The sequence below is a fragment of the Choloepus didactylus genome, chromosome 14 (assembly GCF_015220235.1).
Source record: "Choloepus didactylus isolate mChoDid1 chromosome 14, mChoDid1.pri, whole genome shotgun sequence".
NCBI classification, from domain to species: domain Eukaryota; kingdom Metazoa; phylum Chordata; class Mammalia; order Pilosa; family Megalonychidae; genus Choloepus; species Choloepus didactylus.
Genome location: NC_051320.1, coordinates 34,001,418 through 34,019,771, shown reverse-complemented (window position 1 = coordinate 34,019,771; position 18,354 = coordinate 34,001,418). Strand labels below are relative to the sequence as shown.

Below are 18,354 nucleotides of genomic sequence, written 5' to 3'. Positions count from 1 at the left end.
CACACCGAATTGTTTTGGTATTCACATGGATGTAAAATGTATTTACACAGGAATCCTACTGTAATTTGCCAGAGAATTAATTAATGCTACTGTGCAAATATGGGCAGACAAGTTACATATAGAAATGAAGAGGGAGAATCCATGAATTTAAAATTCCAAATGATAGCATTTTCCATTTTGATGATTAGTTGTTTTTATGTATGGGAAAGAGCTACCAAATATAGGAGGTACCCAATAAATCAATCAACACCTGTGGCATCCAATGAGTTATTAGAAAATCTTAGGCCTAGGATGACCAAAATTAATGCTAATTTTAGGAATACCATCTCATCAGCAGATCCTTGCCTTACCAATGTTCAGAGGCCCTTTGTTTTAAAAACGTCAAGGAACTAGCCATACTTCAGTGCTCCATTGATAGGGAAGAAACCTTATGAGGGGCAGTGGTCACTGGTTTGCAATCAGCTAGATAAATAGTGTGAGGTCATGTAACTAGTACTCAGATATGCAATTACAACTACATAAAGAAGACAATATCTACTTTAGGAGGTTAGTTTGTTAGAATTCAGTGTGGCATTGAGGAGTGCAAAAGATAACTGTGGACTGACTTCTCCATTTACTGTGAACTTCGGCAAATTGGTTAACCTCACTGTGCTTAAGTTTTTTTTTTCTTAATAAGGTTCATAATATCATCTTTGCCTGAGACAAAATTTCTGCATCAGAAGATTTCTTTTAAGATCTTCTAGTTAAATCATCCATTAAAATCTATGACTGTAAACCAGTTTTCCAGGCTATTTTCAGTCCAGGAGCTTTTTCTAAATTGTCTCACAGTCTGATTCTTCTCTTGTTCGAGAATGTTAAGTATCTTTATGTACATGTGTGAGTGTACATGTAGCATGCATACTCAGCCCAAACTCCTAATATAATTTGATGTGTACTCCTCTGTGTTTTCTTTGTCTTCCAAAAAGCAATGATATACTGGTCCTTGGCTCCTCATGTTGAAATTTAAGGTCCTTCAAAAGTGTCACTCTTAGTTGCACTTGGGGTTTTTGTCCTCTCTTAGCTTCTCTGGAGCAAGAGTCTGCTTTCAATGGCCGTCTTCAAACTGTCTCTCATCTGCAGCTCCTGTGCTTTCTTCAAAGTGTCCCTCTTGGCTGTAGCTCCTCTTCAAAACATCACTCACAGCTGCACTGCGTTCCCTCTGTCCGTCAGCTCATTTATATGGCTCCAGTGACTCAACTTAGACCCACCCCGAATGGGCAGAGCAACACCTCCATGGAAATTATCCGATCAGAGTCATCACCCACAGCTGGGTGGGGTGCATTCCAAAGAAACACTCAAAGAATTACAATCTAATCAACACTGATAAGTCTGCCCACACAAGATTACATCAAAGATAATGGCATTTGGGGGGACATAATACATTCAAACCAGCACACCACTGATTATCAAATTTGTGTTTTCTCCCTATCCTTTTTATTTGATTTCTAGTTTAGTTACTGGGGTTTTGAACAAGACATTTAAACATGGATTTCATGCATCAACTCAGACTTTCAGTCCCTATGTCTAAAATAATCTCATTTGTATCAGCTGGCCCAAACCAATCTTCTTGTCAACTCTCCTATGTCTGCCAATTGTATCATTCTTCTGCTTATTTAGACCTGAAATGTTGAGGTCCAATCACTGGGTGACTCTAGCACATGATTTCTCAGGTCTATTATCAGTCAAAAAGGAGAAATACAGACTTCCATTAGTAATTTGTACTAATGGAAATTCCATTTTCAAGTTCACTTCTGACAGTTTGGCCTTCAATTCTGAATCAAGCTCTTCCTCCATTTTCTTTCTGCTTAGCACTTGCATTTGTGACACATTTGAAACCTTTATCTTTACAAACTCTTATGCCGTGGATCTTTCAGTAACTGTCAGCTTATATGAAAAGCTTGGAAATTTTTTCTGCCTCGAGAAATCCAGGCCTGACATAATCCAGCTTGTCAAAGGACTTGAACAATGAGGATTCAAAGTCTGTAAATTCTCCCATCACAATGTCTCTCAAAAGGATAAATTGTATGAGATGGGGAGAAAAGCAGGGAAGTTAGTAAGGGAGAAAAATTATTCCAGATATTCCTGCTTTCTTTCATATGGAGGAAGCTCCTGGCATTATTCTGTCCTCTCCTTCACTTCAGCTCAGAGGCTGTCAGAGGCCTTATCCCATGGTGTGTCTGGATAAAGGGACAGGATGAGCATATCCCAGCTCCTTCCTCTTCTGGCTTGTGGGAGCAGCTGTGTACAGGCAGCACAAGCTCTTGGTTCTCCATGTGCTACATCTTATCAAGGCAGAGCCCCCAGGTGGAGAGATCTGTTTCTATCCTGTGCAGTCTGTGTAGACTGTCCACTTTGGTGGTCTATTTGGCTCTCCTTTTCAAACCACATTCTTCAACATTGGCTTTCTCAATAATAAAGCTTTTGCTTTTTGAATAGTTGCAATCTCCATAGTTTTTGTTTTTTCCTCAATTAGCTTAGAATCCAGGTGGGAAAAGAACTATTATTTCTTGAATTCCCTCAAAGACTTAATAATATGACTTGAGAGCACTGTGGTGCCAGATAAGCTCTGTGTCTGCCTCTCCATTTTCATCACTACATCCTTAATTTGCTGCCCTTGCATCACACTTGGACTACTGTAAAAGTGTTTTGACCCTTCAAGGCCTTTAATTAATTCATTACTTTGGTCTTTCTATATGTATTTATTTCTTGCTTGTTTTCTCTCCTTCTCCCTCTTTGCTTTCTGGCACATTCTCTTCCTCACATATACTGCAGCCCCAAAGCTTGTTAACAATCTCATACGTATCCTCCCATACTTTTGACCATGACTATAATCCAATGCAATTACACACACACATAGGAGTTTTGTTGCCTTTGTTTTTAAAACACATATTATACCATTTTTTGCATCTTGATATTCTCATCCAACAATACTCCATATAAGATGATGTAAGAACTCAGAAAGGGTAATAATCAATTATTTTTAATGGCTGTAAAATTATCCATGGTGTGAATGTGCCAGAAATTATTCAACTGATATCCTATTATTGGCATTCAATTTGACTCCATTTTTCGGCCACTATGCACAGTTCTACAGTATATATGCTTATACAATGCATGTTTTTATTTCTATGGACCTGATTGCCATGGGATTGGAACCCCTGAACAAAGGGTAGGTTATATTTTAATAACTGTACAGTATCTTTAACAATTTACATTTTTACCAGCAATATGTGAGAGTATGATGTTTCCTGCATTCCTGCCAGCACAAAATATTGTCACATTTTCCTTGGCCAAACTAATGCTTATAACATTGTATCTTATTGTTAATTAAATTTTTATGAGCCTGTTTACTAGTGAGTTTGAACAGATCTTCATGTAGTTGTTAAATGTATACATTTGTGGGTCCTTGACTTGCTTATCCCTATCCTTCATTCACTTTTCATTGAGTTGTCTAGATTTTTCTTGTGAATTTTTAGGGGCTTTTGGAATATTATATATAATATTTAATTGTCATTGGTTTTGTAATTTATTCTAAATCTATCCATCTATTAACTCCTGCTCATAATTGCAATGCTTATAATCATTAGAAAGCATTTTTGATAAATTATTTGTATTCTATTCATTTTGGTATTTTTTTCTGACATTGATACTTTGTTAAAAAATGGCAGCTGATTTTTTGCCTTTAAACATCTTTTTAATTATTTTTTCTTTTAATTTTTTGACATAATGAATTATAATGATAGATTTTATGCTATTGGAACACTATTGCATATCTGGAATAAATAACACATGGTCTTATTAATGTATTCTTTTAATACATACATGAATTGTGTGTGTTAATGTATTGGAGGGAGATGGGAATTTTGGCCTTGGTATTCAAATATAAGGTTGGTCCATATTTACTTGTATGTACATACACGGTTTCTTTTTAAATTTATGTTGGCTGCAGTAAAATGAATTCAAGAGCTTTCCATTTTTCCAACAATCTGGAATGGATTCTTTAAAAATAAAGTGTAATTCAACAATGAAATGAAATGATCCTGGTTAATTTTAAATTGGTAGATACTTAATCACATTTGTTCTTCTATCATAATAGGTATATTCATGTTTTTCACTTGTTTTGGGGTTAATTGTGGCATTTTTTTTTATTGAACAACAAATTGTCTGTTTCCTCTAGGTTTTCAAATTTATTTCCAAAGATACCCATGCATTTCCTTATAATTGATTTTATCACATTTTTGTGTGCTTCTATGTCCTTTAATATATGTTATTCTTAATATATATTTAATCTAATTTTCTATATGTAGGGTCATGTGATGATTAGCTATCTACCTATTTTAAATGTACTTATGTTTTTCCTAATATTTGCATATTAATTTCAGATTAACATTTATAAATTTCCTTATTTTATTTTCTTTTTGGTTTATTTTGTTAAAATGAGTTCAAAGAACTTTTGTTAATTTTTATTTAATTTTTCACTCTTTATAGTGAAGGATGTGAATCTATTCTGAATGTACTTTTATGGTCTGTCACATAGATTTTGGTTTTAAATATTATATTTTGCATTGTATGAGTTTTGAATTCTTATATGATCCAACGTTTGTCTAGAACTATTAATTTTTAGGTAATTAAGATCTGGTGGAGGGAATTCAACTTGTTGTTACTTATCTCTAAATTTATTGAATTAAGATCAGATAATATTAGTAATATGTAAAATTACTAATTTTGAATTTTTTAAGGTTTTTCTTGTGGCCAAGTACATGACCAATATTTATTTGAATGCTCAGGACTTAAGAAAAAAAGTGTAATAAAAGAATTTGAAAGGCTGTATCAGTAAACTAAGTTTGTTGATTGAATAAAACGTTCTATACAGGCATATCTTGGAGATATTGCAGGTTTGGTTCCAGACCACTGAAATAAAGTAAATATTGCAGTAAAGCAATTCACATGAATTTGTTGGGTTCCCAGTGCATATGAAAGTTATGTTAACACTATGCTCTAGTCCATTAAGTATGCAATAGCATTATGGCTTAAAAATCAATGTACATACCGTAATTTAAAATTATTGCTAAAACTGCTAACCATCATCAGAGCCTTCAGTGAGTCGTATTCCTTTTACTGGTGGAAGTTCTTGCCTTGTTGTTGATAGCTGCTGACTGATGAGGGTGATGGTTGCTGAAGGTTGGGGTGGCTGTGGCAATTTCTGAAAACAAGACAGTAATGAAGTTTGCTGCATCGATTGACTTTTCCTTTCACAAAATACTTCTTTGTAGCATGTGCTTTTGTTTGATAGCATTTTACCCACAGTAGAACTTCTTTCAAAATTGGAGTCAATCCCCTCAAACCCTACTACTGCTTTATTATCTTTGTTTATGTAATATTCTAAATCCTTCCTTGTCATTTCAACAATGTGACCTATCTTCACATTGAGAGTAGATTTCATCTCAAGAAACCACTTTGCTCGTTCATAAGAAGCAGTTACTTATCCATTTAAGTTTTATCATGAGATTGCAGCAATTAAGTCAAATCTTCAGGCTCTATTTCTAGTAGTTCTTTTGCTGTTTCCACTATATCTGCAGTTACTTCCCCCGTTAAAGCCTGGAGCCCCTCATAGTCATCCATGAGGGTTGTTAAATGAACTTCTTCCAAATTCCTGTTAATATTGGTATTTTGACCTCCTCTCATGAATCCCAGATGTTCTTAATGGTATCTAGAATAGTGAAATCTTTCCAGAAGCTTTTTAATTTACTTTGCCCATATCCGTCAGAGGAATCACTATCTAGGGCAGCTATAACCTCATGAAATGTATTTCTTAAATAATAAGACTTGACAGGCAAGATTACTCCTTGATCCATGGGCCACAGAATGGATGTTATGTTAGCAGGCATAAAAACAAAATTAATCTCATTGTATATCTCCATCAGAGTTCTTAGGTGACCAGGTGCATTTAAAATGTGCAGTAATATTTTGAAAGAAATCTTTTTTTTTTTTTTTTTTTTTTTTTTGGCTGAGCAGTAGGTGTCAATGGTGGAATTAAAATATTCAGTCAACCATGTTGTAAACAGATATATTGTCATCCAGTCTTTGTTCCATTTATAGAGCACAGGCAGAGTAGAGTTAGCATACTTCTTAGGAGCCCGTGGATGTTTGGAATGGTAAATGAGCATTGGCTTCAACTTAAAGTGACCAGCTGCAGTAGCCCCTAATAAGAGCATCGGCCTGTCCTTTGAGACTTTGAAACCAGGCATTGATGTCTCCTCTAGATATGAAAGCCCTAGATGGCTTCTTCTTCCAATATAAGTCTGTTTCATCTACATTTAAAATCTGTTGTTTAGTCTTGCTACCTTCATCAGTTATCTTAGCCAGATCTTCTGGATAACTTGCTGTAGCTTCTACATCAGCACTTGCTGCTTCACTTGTGCTTTTATGTTATGAAGAAGGCTTCTTTCTTTAAATGTCATGAGCCATGAACCAACCTCTGCTAACTTCAAACTTTTCTTCTGCAGCTTCCTCACCTCTCTCAGCCATCATAGAACCGAAGAGAGTTAGGGCTTTGCTATGGATTAGGCTTTGGCTTAGGGGAATGTTATAACTGGTTTGATCTTCTATCCAGACCACTAAAACTTTCTCCATATCAGCAATAAGGCTGTTTCACTTTCTCATCATTCATGAGCTCACTGGAGTAGCACTTTAATTTCCTTCAAGAACTTTTCCTCTGCATTTACAACTTGGCTAACTGTTTGTTACAAAAGGCCTAGCTTTTGCCCTCTCTCAGCCTTCAGCATGTCCTTCTCAATAAACTTAATCATTTCTAGCTTTTGATTTAAAGTGAGAGACATGCAGCTCTTCCTTTTCCTTGAACACTTTTGTAAGGTTATTCATTGGCCTAATTTCAATATTGTTGTGTCTCAGGGAATAGAGAGGCCTGAGGAGAGGGAAAGAGATTGGGGAATGGCTGGTCAGTGGAGTACTCAGAACACACACATTTATTAATTAAATTTGCTGTCATATATGGGCACAGTTTGTGGTACCCTCAAACAATTACAATGGTAACATCAAAAGATCACCGATCACAGATCATCATAACAGATATAATAGTGATGAAAAGTTTGAAGTATTGCCTGAATTTCCAAAATGTGACACAGAGACATGAAGTGAGCACATGCTGTTGAAAAAATGGCACCCATAGATTTATTTGATGCAAGGTTGCCAAAAACCTTCAGTTTGTGAAAAACACAGTATATGTGAAGCACAAAAAAGTACAATAAAATGAGATATGGCTATGTTTTTGTTTATAGTTTTTACTACATAAGCTGTTAGATTTTTGAAAGAGGCATATAAAATACCCCATTAATAGTATATATGAAATTAAATTTTCTTTGAAGTTCTAATAATTAAAATATTATATATTTATCAGATACTTTGGTACATGCAAATTAATGATTGTAACATTTTCTTCATTAATTGTGCCTTTTATTCTTATACAATGTTTCTCTTCATCTTGATAGATGATTTTAACCTCATATTCCACTTTATTTGATATTATATTGTCCTCCTTGATTTCTCTTTGATTCCATTGCTTAGTGTCTCCATGCTCAATCCTTTATTTCCAACTGTCTGTAATATATATGCATATAAATATAAAGGTTTAGTGTCTTAGAAATATTTTTCTTCTTTCTATTGCCACAATAATGTGTCGTAAGAAAGAATTACAAAACCCCAGTGCTTTACAATAGTTATCATTTATTTATAGCTCACTAATTTTGTGGCAAGGTTGAGCTGTGCTGGTCTATCCTTGGCTGATCCCAGCCGGATATATTTTTTCTGCAGTCAGCTGCATATGAATTGGTTCTTCAGCTTTTGGCTGGTTTCTCTCACTTGCTGTCACCAGTGTGTTGGCTGGTCTAGGGTGGTCTCTGGGCAATGGAAGTAAGGTGGGTGGTGCTCAACTTGTATCATGTGTCATGCTGTCATGACCTTATAGAGGAGTAGCAATCAAGGGGAAACACACAGTCCTTTTGGGACCCAACCTTCAGCCTATGTATATTGGCACATCTACATCAAGTTGCAGATTCAAGCAATATGGAAATGACTAACTCTTTAGTAAGAGGAACTGCAGAGCTATGTGAGAAAGGATGTGGATTCAGGAAAATGTAAAGAATTGAGACCATTTTGACAGTCTACATAAAATATATTAGGATTTTGTTTCTTAACTGAATTTGATAACCTTTTAATTTCATAGGATGATTGGATTTGATTGTTTCTTCCAATATCTGCCATTTTAAAAAATTTGTCTTTATTTCTCTTTTTCTTTTTTACAATCTTTTCTGAAATGAGCAAGATAATATTTGTTATTTTTTTCCAATTTATAATTTGTTAATTCTATTGCATTTTTCTATTTTATTGGTTTACTCTCCCTATTCTGGTGCTTATAGTCAAATTCCTGCCTTTAATAATATATAAAAACAAAATACTATCCCCCCCAAACATCTTGTTTCCCCACTGCTTATCATTTCCATCCCACCTGAATTTCCCTCCATCTTGCTGCCCACCATTTCATTCTTTATTATGTTTACTGATTTAGTTCCAACCATTTCAATTTCCCTTGTATCATGGCTCTTTAATTTCAAGAATTTTATCAACACTTATTTTATACATTCAGGCTATGACTATATTTGGATTTAACTTTGTAGATAGCTGCTTAGAAGGAGTAAAAGCAAAAGATAGGGGAAGAGCATGAAGAGATATTTCAAGTAAGAAACAGTTTCATGGCTCACTCCTGTTTCCTCTCCTCTCCTGCTTTCCCTATCTTGCAGTCCATTTTTCTGATCCATTGATTGATTGGTTACTACACTTTGGTGAGTCCTTTTTCCTCACTAATTCATGTATTTCCTTAATCGTTGAATATCTGCTTACACTTTTATTGAATAGTTGAGTGATATCATTATTTGGGGCTTGAAAGCATCACCTACAATCCTAAAGAACTGCAGATGAGAACTTCAATGCTGATCTAATTCTTCTCTGGCAGGTTATTTTTTTCTTTCTTTCTGTTTGTAATAGTGTGAGGTTTTTTTGTTTGTTTTCTCTTGGTCTTTGGGGTTCAGGAATTTTACCATTAAATGCATAAGAGTGTGTATTTTCTTATCAATACCCATGAAACTTGCTAAGCCATTCCATCTGCAGATTGAGTTTTTTCTTTAGTGTAGGGTGATTTTCTTTCTTTGTTGACTGCTTTAAATGGATCTTCCTAAACACTAATTTGAAACTCAGTGGTGACCTTTCTCTCCTTCAATTTTCTACTAAATATTATTTGCCTGTAAATCACTTTTTTTTCAGTTCCATGATGATTTTTTTTTTTCTCATGTGCAATATACTCAAATCTTCTTAAATGCCAGTATAATTTTTGTTATTTAGGTTTACCCTTGTCTCCTCTGGCAGTACACCTTTTGGGAAACTGTCTTATTTTATTTTTCTTTTTCTGACTTAGGAGCACCTTTCTTTGAGCCATTATTTCTTTCTGTTGGTTTCACTGAATCTCAGATCCAGCTGCTAAGTAACCTTAAATAAAAGCTCTCCCATGGATGGAGAAAAGCAGGGTGGCTTAAACACTTGTGGGCTGGTAGTATGACAGCAGGCAGGTCATTAGTCCCCCATTCAGCTGCCAGGAGCAGGCATTTGAGCTTCTCTCAATGTCAGAAGAAGAGACACCTAAAGATATATTAACTCACTCCATTATAAGTATTGTCGGGCTCGCCAGCAATAGCACAACTCTCACAGAACTGGATGGAACAATGTTTTACTCACATAGAGAAGAGACAGAGCAAGATCAGGTTTACTAGCAGCTGTGGTTTCCTTATAGCCAGCTAGTCTCAATCCATGGCCAAGACAGGGAAACATTCTGTGTGCAGTGTCCCTCTCATGTTTGTGTGCCACAGGGGAGGAACCCCACTCCCTCCTTACCAGGGAGAGATATTCCACTGTCAAAAAACATGCCCACCAGTGTCAGACTGTCTCCAGTGAATGCTTATATACGCTCAGGACAACCAAGGATGCAATGTAGCAGCAATCCCTTTATTTACTAGGGGACTATGTTTTATCCTGCCAGGCCAACACACCCGGTCCTGAGCGCAGCATGTATTTGTGGGTGCCAGGATAAGGCAGCAGGCCACACTAGGACTGTCCACTATCACACTCATACTAAAAAGACTCAACTCATCTGCTCTGCCCCTCCTTAATTCCTAGGGAAGTAGAAAGAATGAGAGCAGACTAAATGGTCTGCATCAGCCTTCCATTGGAGGGTCCCAGCCAGGTCATTGCACTCAGGCTCTCTTCCAGATACCCAGAGGCTTCAAAGTAGAGAAAACCTGCAATCATTGCCTCAGTTGTACTCTTATGTCCAAGGAGCCCATTTGTCCCAGAGCCCTCTTGGTTCAGAAAAGGAGAATAGCTTGTAACTGAAATGGGAAAAAGGAAGCAAGATGCTTTTAGGTTCCATCTTAGAATCTTCTTTGTTGGATCCAATCTGCTGCTATATCACCAAAATTCTCCATTACCCACAGTTCCAAATGGAAACTCCGCTGATTGACATTCAAATGCTTCCAATTCCTGATTTACCTTTAACTCTATTAGAACGTGTCTATCTATCTTCTTTGCCTGGGAGTCTGAATTCCCATAAGACAGAGCTTTGCCTTAACTTACCATAGCATAGTTCAAGACTATAACAAAGTAACCCTTTACTCCTAAAATATTCAATATATAATTTTGGAAAGAAGAAATGAATGGGTTAATAAATGAATATATTCATTCTAAGTTCTTTCTTTTCCATTTGCAGCTACAATTAAAGCTATGTTCATCTGATTGAGGGCATAACTGTAAGACATTCATTTTATGTTTCAAATCACCAATTAAAAAAGATGTTTTTGTATGTTGATCATCATGCCTTCATTCTTTTGATTACATTCTTCAAGACACTAAGCACATAGTGGTAATTATTAAATACTTATCAAATGACTTACCAAATGAGAGTAAGCAAAGGAAATATCCATGTTACCCATTAGCAAGTAGGATATGAGAAAAACCTTGAGCATTAATGTGTCTTAGTGGTTCTGCATGTGTGATTTCAAATTCTGGTTCCACTCTTTTTCAGTTCTGTTGTCCTTAGACATACACCAATCATACTTCCTTCACAGGATTTTTGTGAGAGTTAAAAAAAAATCAATGTAAGTAAAATTCTCAAAACACTGCCTGGCACAAAATATGTGCTCATGAATGTTATTATTATAATTATTATTCTAGTCACCCAAAACATGAACGTATTTATTACATACTCAAAAAGCATTTAATAAACACAAATATTGATCACAATTCATTCTGTGTAAGCATGTATATGAACAAAATAAAAATTATTTAAGGTATAAAGATATATAAAGTTAGGAGAAAAGTATATACTGTAACCAAGTGGTTGTCGCAATTACCTGACTCCAAAGCCATATTCACATCACCTTAACTGAAAGAAAATGGCTGTTGTGAAATTTGCCTGTAGGAAGTAAAATGCTGCAAAGACTAATAGGAGAGCCAAAAGCTGTAAAGTTTCAGTGATTATTTGTGAGAAGACACAGGTAAGCATGGCTGGATATCATTGTTGCTTCACACACATGCTTGTGTGCTCATACACATGCATTTCACCAATAATTCCCAGAACCATAATGAATAGAAGATAAGTAGTGACACCTTTCCCTAAGTACCATGGCAACATGAGCAGTGAAATCCTGATTTGAGTTTTTAAGTACAACCTTAAAATTCTATTAACTTTCACTTCTAATATCACATTTTCAAGGAAGAAAAGAAAAGATCACTTATGTGTAAAAAAGGTCAAATGAAGAATTATCTTAAAATGACATTTTTATGATTATAGCCATGTTTAATAACTGCAAATGAAGAATTATCCCCCATTTGATGTTTTTAAGACCAAGACAGTGTAAAAATGTCTTTTTAAAATGACGTTTTTACAATCAAAGCAATCTGTAAAAATGTCAGGTGAACAACTCAATGAATTAAATCTTTCTGAAGATATGAGAATGGGTTAAAATGTCCAGTGGAGCATTTCATTGACATTTGATGTGTTTTTTTCAGGAATTATTGGTAATAAAAATGCAATGCTTAGTTATTACTCTCTTTAATTTTGTGAGTTGTCTCTTCCGTAGAAATGACTCATAACTAAGTGTTCTTCTGATCTTACATTAAAATGATATATGATATTTAGCTGGCATCTAAATATTGAGATATTGTCTTTAAGATAAAATTAAATTTTACAAGTATGATACATACAAATATGCAGTTTTTGCTATCTAAAATATATTTTGTAATTTTGTTATATGCTATTATATACCCCAGAGTAAAGGATGAGGCAGGTATCACATATGTCTTATAGAATAATAAACTTGACAAATTTCAGTAGAGCTAAAATTTTATATAGAACCCCCTCCCCTTTTCTTAAATTTGAGGGTTTGCTGGGGATTTTCTGAATGTTTGCCCAATATTATTTACACGTATCTGTCTATGGTAGCACTGTTTAAGAAAACTTTTGCAGCAATGATAAAAATATTCTGTATCTGTGCTGTCCAATGTTGAAGCCATATGATTACTGCAAGCCTAAAGTGTGCCTAGTATGACTGAGGAACTGGATTTTTTATTTGGTTTGACTGTAATTAATTCTAGTGTACATTTAGATAGCCACATATGCAGGTTTATAGGAATGAATTTATAGAAACCAATTGGTTCCTATAACAAATTTATGATACTCTCCAATATAAACCTGAATTTTCTAAAGATGGAGTCATTAATTATGTTTTAGATAGGACAAAATTTTACTAAATGAAAAGAGCAAATGTTGAAGGGCTATCAACGAACAGTTTGGTCTAAAAGTGGAGCCACTGACATAAATGGGATGCCCAAACACAGGCTGTCAGTGCTTCCGGAGTGATTCCAAAGGGAACCAACAACATATTCATTCTATTTCATAGACAGAAGAGCATCTATGAATTTACTTGCAATTTCAAGAAAAAAATAAAATTTTAAACTTATCATAATTAGCCCTGACAAGTATTTTGATGGGCAAATTAGATTTGCCACTTAAGCCTTATCCATTAGAAAGGTTTTGAGTCACTCAAAATAGTTCTTTGTTCAAAGTCTATGGCACATTTCCGTTAAAGAGCTTGAAGAACCTAGTAATAATGCTTCCCATTTTAGAAAACATTTCTTCTTGCTTTATTTCATTTAAGCCTCACAATAATTCAAAAGGCATATTTTTCAGGTGAAAGTATCAAGGGCTGAAGAAATTAAGGCATAGACATTAAGAAGAAAAAAATCACATGATGATAACAATGATAATGCCTGACATTTATAGTACTTTTCATCTGGTAGTCACATCTAATGCTTGTGCTGTTCCTTGAGATTGAACACTCTTGATTTCCACTCCCATTTAATAGGTAAAAAGCAGATATGCTCAGGTCAGTCACAGCTGATTGTGGCTAGAATCTAGGTTTCATAACTTCCTGCCTATTGATGTTTCTAAGAACTGGACAAAGACCATGTGGAGATATGCAATGCTAGAAAATAAAATTTTAAAAATGTAGCTTCAGCTGATTGATTGCAAATGAGTTGCAAAGGATTTCTGTATATCAAATATGACCGAACAATCAATAATTTGATAAGTGGAAGAGATGAGAGGAGTGTCAGTGATAATGGGAAATTTAGCACAGGGGAGTAGTTAGGGAACATATAAGAATTCTGCCTCTGTCATCTTGAATTATAGTTCTGCCAAGTCATCAGTTTCTTAATGCCCTACCAAATGCATAGGGACCTTATTCTGTTCACCTTGCAGAACCTGGACAATCTTACAGCATACTGTTAGAACCAAGATCTATCTATGGAGCAAGTTGCCTTTTTTTCTACATCATGAGAACACAGGCTTAGGCGCAATAGAAACTTTTAGCAAATGACAGCTTGATTAATTACACAGCACAAAAGGTTCAAAAGATCAGGGGAAGATACCCCATTGTGACTGGTCTCTTGGGGAAGCCAACTGCTTGGGTCAGGATTGGTGGATAGCAACTCTGTATGCCCCACTTCACATGGTAGAGGAGAGACAAACCTGTGTTACACAAGGAGGTATTTCTGCAACGCAGGGGTAGGGGGCCCTGATAAGCAATGAGAACTGCTTGTTCCTGGTTTTGGGTTTAAGGTATGGTCACATCACTCCATTAGACCTAACATCTCCTTGGGGCTATGGAATGGAAACTTACTGAAATATGTGCACACAGTAGAAAAGGAGGGAGTGAGTGAGATCTGGAACATGGCTATTAAGTATGTCCATGATTTCCACAGCACCAACTTTCGCCTGATGCTGACGAGTTTTGTTTTTTTTTTCTGCTTTCTCTTCTATTCCATGTGTTCTCCTTACAACCCTCCTTCATTCTTCTTCTCTGAAATAGTGGGCCAGCTACCATTTTTGAATTCTTGCTACACACCATGCACTATCAAGAATTTTACATTCACTTTTTAATTTAATACTTCCAGCAATCCTATGAATAAAATTTTATCACTCACAATGTACAGATAAATAAACTAAGGTGAGGAAAATAAAGTTACCTGACCAAAGGTACATAAATAGTAAACAGAAAATCAAACATAGGTATCTTACTATGAAGTCCATAAGAATTGTGTTCTAAGTGACTTGATATTAAGTACTGTGCCTTGACTATCCCATATTCCCACTATTTTCACAATTTCTTAAAATAGACTCTGAAAAAAAAAATGTGTAAATGACAAAAGAGCTCCCCAGTGGCTTGAGTAGAGGAGCCAATACAGGGCTTTTCAAATAGGTTGAATCAAAGGAATTATATCCTCAGCAGAATTTTTCTGGAAAAAAAAACCCACAGAACATTGTATACATTATATAATCATAACCTATGCAGAAGAAAGTGTCCTTCCTTCTTTGTCATTTTTGCAAGTGCCAGTTAAAAGCTGCTCTCCTACTTATGTGTTACCCACCATGCACTCCCCAATGCAGATTAGAGACTACTATGGGAGAGGCCTTGCAGAGAAATCCCTCTTAAGTTTACACTGAATGAAAAGAAATTGAATTACTTCTCAGTTCTGCCAAAGGAGGATTTAAAAGAAATCTCTGCCATGCAAGAAACCATAATTTAATGTTCAGGCAAAATGGAATGGGCAATTAGTATTGGATGGGCAGCAGCATTTTAACAGATCATATAAAGATTTATTGGGAAATTTATTTTGAATTCATGAAGGAATAGTTGACTTTGGAATTTTGAGTAAAAATTAGTAGGTGCTACCAAAGCCCTCACCTTTATTTCCCAGTGTTAATCAATCAGAACAAGCTTGGGAAATTTTCATCGCCTCATGATCATTAAAGTTGTTGAAGAATAGCAGCTAACATTTAGCTGTTAGTGGGCCAATTAGAGTGATGAGTACTCTCTATGTATCTTATTTAATCATCACATTATTATTAGGTACATTCTATTAGTGTTCCTGCTTCACAGATAGAAAATCGAGGCTTAGAAAGATTAAAACATGCCTACATAGAAGAGTTTATAAATGAGAAAGCCTAGATCTATCTACTTTGCTCCAAAGCAGAATTTTTAATGCCTGGGAAATTAGCTCTCTGAATAATGAACTAGCATGCTTGTGCTAATTGGCTGCATGGACAAAATGTGTAGGAGTATCAATTTTTTTAGAGATACAAGAGATGGCATTAAATGATAGTCTTAGATTTTCCCTATTTGCTAAAAGAAAATTAGTATAATCTACCCAGGTGTTACAAGTATATTGGGAAGTATAATAAATAGCTTGTTACTTTTTTCATTTAACCTCATCAGAATGATTTGAAGTGGCAGTATTTTGAGTTAAAATTGAACTGTTTAGAGAAACCCACAAGGAAGTGGCTGGCAGGTGGGGGCTGGTAAGGCAGGAGCCTGGCTGTGCATCCTGCTTTCCATGGAGATGCCCCCCAAACATGGCTGGGGGTGGAGGAGGGGGTTGAGGGGATCGAGGCAGGACCAGAGGACAGCACTTGGTGGTCCCGTCAGGTGACTCAACCTCACACGAGGAAGATCTTAGCAAGATTAAAGAACAAAATTGTTGTGAATGAACTTTCTAACCTGAAGAATAGTGAAGTATAAAAGTGACAGTAGAACAGCAACATACTCTTTTTTGCAGACTGAACAGAAATGTTTTCCAAAAACAAAAATATATTGAGTGTGCTGAAAGAATACCAAGAAGCAGAAAACAGAGAAAACCAAATTCAAGAACTAGTCATCTCAAGTTCACATAGGAATGTGTGGCATTTGTCTCTGTAACGTTTCTTTTTGAGCATTTCCCCAAAGATTTGAAGAGGATTTACAGTATAATCCTAAATGACAGGGATGCAATAGTTGTAAACAGCTATTGAAGTCTGAGGTTAACTACCAGTGTTTACTTTCCTGTCATATCTGCTGGAGAAATCACGGACACACGCTAAGCAGCCATCTCCAAGCCCTAGCTTACGGACCCCCACCCCCACCCACCCCCTCCTCTTCTATTGGGCAGTGATGTTTCTGTCTCTTTCCATTCCACAACCTGGGGGAGATGTTAAGTTGAATGAAAAGGCCTAACTAGACCTCAGACCCAGAAACCAGAAACAAGCAGCCACAGATGGAAATCAAGTACTGAATTCTCGGTGGCAGTCCCCACCCCACAACCCCAACCTATACCAGAGTAGTTAATCCCACACTCAAACAGCATAGATTTGCCTCTCATCTCTGATGTGAAGTGTGACATATGGAACTGCCATCTATGGACCTCACCTGAGCAGTTTTTGGCCACCCTGGGCGACTGGCCATGATGGGATCTCTTCCCCTGTTTTGAATCTTTATGCTATTTAAGTAATAAAACCATCTTTTCCTAAAATTTTCTGTTGTGCCTGAACTTAAGTTTCCACGGGGCAGCATACAGCAACTCTCTCCACAATATTCTTCACTTGGAATGTGTTTTGACTGATGAGTCTGTGGAAGATGACAGTGAGAATGTGTTCCCGTGGAATGGAGAAGTCTTCAGTGGACCAAAGACAGAAACTGAAGAGAATGACACTCAAATTATGTTTAACTTTCCTCTTATAAGAATGAATCTGACGTTTTGTCACTCTTCTCAGAAATCAGGGGTCCGTTTACGTATTACCAAGCATCTAGTCATTATCTATAGTTTGTTAGGGTTTTGTTTGTTTGTTTGCATTACCGTGCTTTGGTGTTTTAGCAATGGGGGAAGAGTGTCTGCCTCTTTTCTCTTGGTACCCAAATATCTCTAGTAGTCAATCACTGGAAAGAAATTCCAGCAAATAGAATTTTTAGAATTGTTCTCCAGTCTATTGCCATTTCTAGATGTGTGATTTTAAAATTTTATTTTTGGAAATACAATATTCAGGGAGAATTTTATAGATAGATGTGTTAATAACTTGAATCAAATTTCTCAAACTTCTGTAGACTTACCAACACTTGTATCAGTGGTAGCAAGTGAAGCCAAGCTGTATTTTGAAGAACCTGTTGTTCCTTTAAAGACAACGTTACCACACAGTCCATTTGAGACGACATGTTGCCACAACATTGCCAGTGTCCTACGCACAAAAGCAACACTCCGGGTCTTTCTTTATGACAGACACATGAAGCAAGGAGCTCAGCAGTTTATTGCTGTCCTCAGTATGGCAGTCAAGAGAAGAGCCTTGTGTTTCCCCAGGAATGAAAGCTTTGACACCAAATGAAGTTTTGAAAACTTGTAATAGGAAAGAAAATGTTGTAATTTTGTTTTCTGGGAGCAGTGATTCCACAGTTATTGCAACCCTTGCTGACCATAATATTCCGTTAGATGAACCAATTGATCTTCTTACTATGACTTTCATTAATAAAGAAAAAAAAAAGACAGAACAATTACTTTGGACAAAAAAGGACTAAACAGATAAATCGTGACTGTGACATACCTTCTGAAAAATTCTTTCAATTTTTTCTTCCTGCAGCTGACAATAATCCTAATAAATAATTCAATGTACCACATTTCATCGCAGGAAGAGTGAGCTAAAGGAACTACAAACTCTTACAGCTTCCTAAACTTGGAATTTTGCCAATTAGTTTGCCCTTGGATATGGTTTTGTATGAAAGCATTATCTGTGCAGACTGGTTTGCTTCTAGAGGAAATGTTTTTAGTGAACCAAAATGAAGTGAAATTATTATATTAGAACAATGCAAAGGTAGTTCTTACTGGAATCAG

The 18,354-nt window shown here is 35.9% G+C and overlaps 1 pseudogene; it reads left to right on the top strand.

Moving 5' to 3' along the window:
* The first annotated feature begins 14,392 nt into the window (after window positions 1-14,392).
* Window positions 14,393-18,041, top strand: LOC119508813 (annotated as a pseudogene).
* The last annotated feature ends 313 nt before the right edge of the window (window positions 18,042-18,354 follow it).